Raw genomic sequence first — 6169 nt, forward strand, 5'->3', positions numbered from 1 at the left:
TTCGGGGCTGTCAGTTTGAATATGAATCTGAAACATTAATTTTCCCAGCAGCTGTTCTAGTTTCTTTTTTTATACCACTCAAATGTCTAAAAAAAAAGCTGGTATAAGACGATCCCCACCGGTGTGTAATCAAATGAGTGTCTAGTATATGAACAAATTGCGTTCATATTTTATTTACGCACTTGTTCTCGCACCGGTTGTTTCTATCAAGGTTGTTGAAGTGCAATCATGTTTCGCACCGGTGGTGAATATCCGCGGTTGCTATAACAAACACGGAATAAAAAAATCAGAAAAAATATTCATAAATATTTAGGGTCTGTCTCATTTGGAGAATTAAACTTAAAAGTGACAGTTCGAAAATTAAAAAATCACCCCGTTATAAGAATGGCTGGTGCTACCCAGCAATTCCAATAGGACATCGATGGAAAATGATTCGATATCTGTCAAAAGTAATCTTGCTCTGCGAGCAGGGTTATTGCGCATAAGCCCCAAAATTTTATTCCCACCTTTGGGTTTCCGCGCCGAGCACTCAGCGCCAAACTCTGCGACAAGGAGATAGTGGTCAAGTTGGTACTCCTGATTTTTTGACAACTGATGTCGATTGGTTGTGTGAGTGCACCGGTGTCAAAAAATAGAGCTTTTAGCTGAAAATTTAATTGTCAAATGCACATTTTGACAGCAATATAGATGTATGAGTGAAAAAAATGTGCAAATGCTCTATCGCGGAAGCAGTCGCTGAAGACAAGTGTCAATGGTTTCAGTGACGAAACGAAAAGTTTCAATGCAAAAAGCAATATTTGATAATTATTGAAATGTCGCTTTTAAGTTTAATTTCAGTTTAATTATCCAATTGAGACAGACCCTTATTATTTTCAAATCTTACAGATTTGTGATTATCAGATTAAATAGTTCGACACACATCTGCTTGGTGGCGCTAGCTTACATGCAACAATTTAATGAGGTGGATATCTCGAGATCTATAAGACTTGGAAAGAGTTGCCGTCTTCTAAAAAGTTATCTGGATGCATAAATCCAAACGATAGCCGAATCATTTTTAGAACGGTTTACGTTCCACGTTGAACCATAATGATAATGGTACTGGACCATAATCGTACTGTAGTCTGATAACGTTTTGACCATAGTGGCTACGGTTTTCGTAGATCGGACTGTATGAGCAACGGGTTGTTAAGAATGTTAACCGTAAGAAAAAACGATTTTCTTCATACATTTTTGGAGGAAAGATTTTATCAGTATTATATTGATTATGGTTCGTAGACTGTAAACCTCATTGATTAAGGTTGAGGTAATTGTTTTACCATAGATATGTATTGTTCGAAGAACTTAATGTTAATGGGTAACGATATCAACTATGTCCATGTTATATTTGTAACTGAAGAACGGTAAATGTTTATGCGGGTGGTTGGAACCATTGCGATGGACGCCAGTTAGACGCCAAGTGGTTGTATTTCAAACTAAACTTGATGACTTCGACCATCCGAATAATTTTGTAGAATAAGACAATATTCTAAAAAATTCAGAATACGAGATATCTAACCTATCAGGTTATTTCTTATACACTAGCGCCGTCAAGCGGTTATATTTCGAACTATACTTGCTTTCGTCATGATGGTTTAGACCACCCGAACAACTTTGTAGAAGACAGAAAAAATCTAAAAATGTCAGAATTCGAGATATCTAACCTATCACGTAAATAATTTCATGCACACTAGCGCCGCCAATCAGTTGAAACTAAACTGACCACCATCACAATGGTTTTGATGATAAATAACCGAACAATTTTTCAGAAGACGGCAAGTTTTCCATTTATGAGTAACTTTATTTTTCCGTGTGATGGTTTGGAAACTGTTGGAGCGGGTCATCAAATTTGCCAACTCGCTATTCACCGAAGGTTGCGTTTACATTTCCCAAACCCGTTTACCAACGACCGGTGCGAGTTCGCGTCATGATAGAGGTTGCTATTTTAGCTTTATTCAGACGATCCCCACCAGTGCGTAAATAAAGCCAAAATAGCAACCTCTATCATGACGCGAACTCGCACCGGTCGTCGGTAAACGGGTTTGGGAAATGCAAACGCAACCCTCGGTGAATAGAGAGTTGGCAAATTTGGCGACCCGCTCCAACCGTTGCCAAACCATTACACGGAAATATAGAGTAACGCATAAATAAAAAATGTGCTGTCTTCTGATAAATTGTTCGGCTATTTATCATCAAAACCATCACAAACCATCACAGAGTTCAGTTTAGTTTGGATTTCAACTGATTGGCGGCGCTAGTGCATATGAAATAAATAACCTGATCGGTTAGATATCTCGAAATCTGGAATTTTTAGAATATTGGCGTTTTCTACAAAGTTGTTCGGGTGGTCAAAACCATCATGACGAAAACAAGTTTAATTTGAAATACAACCGCTTGGCGGCGCTAGTGAATTGGAAATAACCTGATAGGTCACGTATCTCAAAATATGTAATTTTTAGAATATTGCCGCCTTCTACAAAGTTATTCGGGTGGTCAAAACCATTATGACCAACGCAGTTTAAATTAAGATATAACCGCTTGGTGGCGCTAGTGTATAAGAAATAACCTGCTAGGTTAGATATTTCAAAAACTGAATTTTTTAGAATATTGCCGTATTCCACAAAGTTGTTCGGGTGGTGCAAACCGTCATGATGCAAGCAAGTTCAGTTTTAAACACAATCGCTTAGCGGCGCTAGTGTATAAGAAATAAACTGATAGGTTAAATATCTCAAAAACTGGAATTTTCAGAATATTGCCGTATTCTACAAAGTTACTTGCCATAAGACGAGTTCGTACAATTCCATTTAATTCCACCACTTGATTGTACCTTTGACAGGTACTAATTTCGACTTTTACAGTAAGGCTATCTTCAGTGTCTCGTACTTGACTCGATTAGACTCAACTCGAGCGCCAACGAGTATTGCGGTTTCAAACTAAACTTCTGGTTTTGACTACCCTTTTAAATCTTACATAATAACCAACACCTAACAGATAATTGGGATAACTTTGTAGAAGATGGCCACTTTCTAACTCTAACCGATTTATAAATATTTAACCCAACAGGTTATTTTCTAATAGTCCTCCGGAAATTTAGGGGGTTTGGTGTCAGGCCCTGCAAGCCAGCCTTTAAAAAATCATAAGCAACGAACAATCAACAAGAGAGTACGGACCGGAACCATCGGCGAAGACCACTGCGACGAAAAGGGACTAGCGATTGGAAACTCGGTTCGTGGAACTGCAAATCTCTCAACTTCATCGGGAGCACACGCATACTCGCCGATGTGCTCAAGGACCGTGGATTCGGCATCGTAGCGCTGCAGGAGGTTTGTTGGTAGGGATCAATGGTGCGAACGTTTAGAGGTAATCATACCATCTACCAGAGCTGCGGCAACACACACGAGCTGGGAACAGCTTTCATAGTGTTGGGCGATATGCAAAGGCGCGTGATCGGGTGGTGGCCGATCAATGAAAGAATGTGCAGGTTGAGGATCAAAGGCCGGTTCTTCAACTTCAGCATAATCAACGTCCATAGCCCACACTCCGGAAGCACTGATGATGATAAGGACGCATTCTACGCGCAGCTGGAACGTGAGTACGACAGCTGCCCAAGACACGACGTCAAAATCATCATAGGAGATTTGAACGCTCAGGTTGGCCAAGAGGAGGAGTTTAGACCGACTATTGGAAAGTTCAGCGCTCACCGGCTGACGAACAAAAACGGCCTACGACTAATTGATTTCGCCGCCTCCAAGAATATGGCCATTCGTAGCACCTACTTCCAACACAGCCTCCCGTATCGGTACACCTGGAGATCACCACTGCAGACAGAATCACAAATCGACCACGTTCTGATTGATGGACGGCACTTCTCCGACATTATCGACGTCAGGACATATCGTGGCGCTAACATCGACTCTGACCACTATCTGGTGATGGTTAAACTGCGCCCAAAACTATCCGTCATCAACAATGTTCGGTACTGACGACCGCCGCGGTACGACCTAGAGCGACTGAAGCAACCTGATGTCGCCACTGCATACGCGCAGCATCTCGAGGCAGCGTTGCCGGAAGAGGGTGAGCTCGATGGGGCCCCTCTTGAGGACTGCTGGAGTACAGTTAAAGCAACCATTAACGACGCAGCGGAGAACAACGTCGGGTATGTGGGTCGAAGTCGACGGAACGATTGGTTCGACGAAGAGTGCAGACAGATTCTGGAGGAGAAGGACGCAGCGCGGGCGGTCGCGCTGCAGCAAGGTACCCGGCAGAACGTGGAACGTTATAGACGGAAGCGGAGACAGCAGACCCGCCTTTTTCAGGAAAAGAAACGCCGCCTGGAAGAAGCGGAGTGCGAGGAGATGGAACAGCTGTGCCGTTCTCAAGATACACGCAAGTTCTATCAGAAGCTCAACGCATCCCGGAAAGGCTTCGTGCCGCGAGCCGAAATGTGCCGGGATAAGGATGGGAGCATCTTGACGGACGAACGTGTGGTGATCGAAAGGTGGAAGCAGAACTACGAGGAACATCTGAATGGCGCTAAGAGTACAGGCAGTGAAAGTCAAGGCAGCGGAGGAGATGACTACGTCAGTTCAGCGGACGATGGAAGCCAACCAGCCCCCACCTTGAGGGAATTTAAGGATGCCATTTTTTTTTTTAATCTTTATTAAAGTGTTTTTTTAATTTTAAAATTAAGTTCAACACTATTTAAGGATGCCATTCAACAGCTAAAGATCAATAAAGCAGCTGGTAAGGATGGTATCGGAGCTGAGCTCATCAAGATGGGCCCGGAAAAGCTGGCCACTTGCCTGCACAAACTGATAGTCAGAATCTGGGAAACCGAACAGCTACCGGAGGAGTGGAAGAAAGGGGTTATATGCCTCATCTACAAGAAAGGCGACAAACTGGAGTGTGAGAACTTTCGAGCGATCACCATCCTTAATGCCGCCTACAAAGTGATATCCCAGATCATCTTCCGTCGTCTGTCACCATTAGTGAACGAGTTCGTGGGAAGTTATCAAGCCGGCTTCGTTGACGGCCGCTCGACAACGGACCAGATCTTTACTGTACGGCAAATCCTTCAAAATGCCGTGAATACCAGGTCCCAACGCACCATCTGTTCGTTGATTTCAAGGCGGCATACGACAGTATAGACCGCGTAGAGCTATGGAAAATTATGGACGAGAACAGCTTCCCTGGGAAGCTTACCAGACTGATCAAAGCAACGGTGGATGGTGTGCAAAACTGTGTGAAGATTTCGGGCGAACACTCCAGTTCGTTCGAATCGCGCCGGGGACTAAGACAAGGTGATGGACTTTCGTGCCTGTTGTTCAACATTGCGCTAGAAGGTGTCATGCGGAGAGCCGGGTGTAACAGCCGAGGTACGATTTTCAACAGATCCAGTCAATTTATTTGCTTCGCGGATGACATGGACATTGTCGGCCGAACATTTGCAAAGGTGGCAGAACTGTAAACCCGCCTGAAACGTGAAGCAACAAAAGTTGGACTGGTGGTGAATGCGTCAAAGACAAAGTACATGCTTGTGGGCGGAACCGAGCGCGACAGGGCCCGCCTGGGAAGCAGTGTTACGATAGACGGGGATACCTTCGAGGTGGTCGAGGAATTCGTCTACCTCGGATCCTTGCTAACGGCTGACAACAACGTTAGTCGTGAAATACGAAGGCGCATCATCTGTGGAAGTCGGGCCTACTACGAGCTCCAGAAGAAACTGCGGTCGAAAAAGATTCGCCACCGCACCAAATGTGTCATGTACAAGACGTTAATAAGACCGGTAGTTCTCTACGGACATGAAACATGGACAATGCTCGAGGAGGACTTGCAAGTACTCGGAGTATTCGAGAGACGGGTGCTTAGGACCATCTTTGGCGGTGTGCAAGAAGACGGTGTGTGGCGGCGAAGAATGAACCATGAGCTCGCCCAACTCTACGGCGAACCCAGTATCCAGAAGGTAGCTAAAGCCGGAAGGGTACGATGGGCAGGACATGTTGCAAGAATGCCGGACAGCAACCCTGCAAAGATGGTGTTCGCTTCCGATCCGGCAGGTACGAGACGGCGTGGAGCGCAGCGAGCGAGATGGGCAGACCAGGTGCAGAACGACTTGGCGAGCGTGGGGCGTATC

Source organism: Armigeres subalbatus, chromosome 1 (genome assembly GCF_024139115.2).
Source record: "Armigeres subalbatus isolate Guangzhou_Male chromosome 1, GZ_Asu_2, whole genome shotgun sequence".
Classification (NCBI taxonomy): domain Eukaryota; kingdom Metazoa; phylum Arthropoda; class Insecta; order Diptera; family Culicidae; genus Armigeres; species Armigeres subalbatus.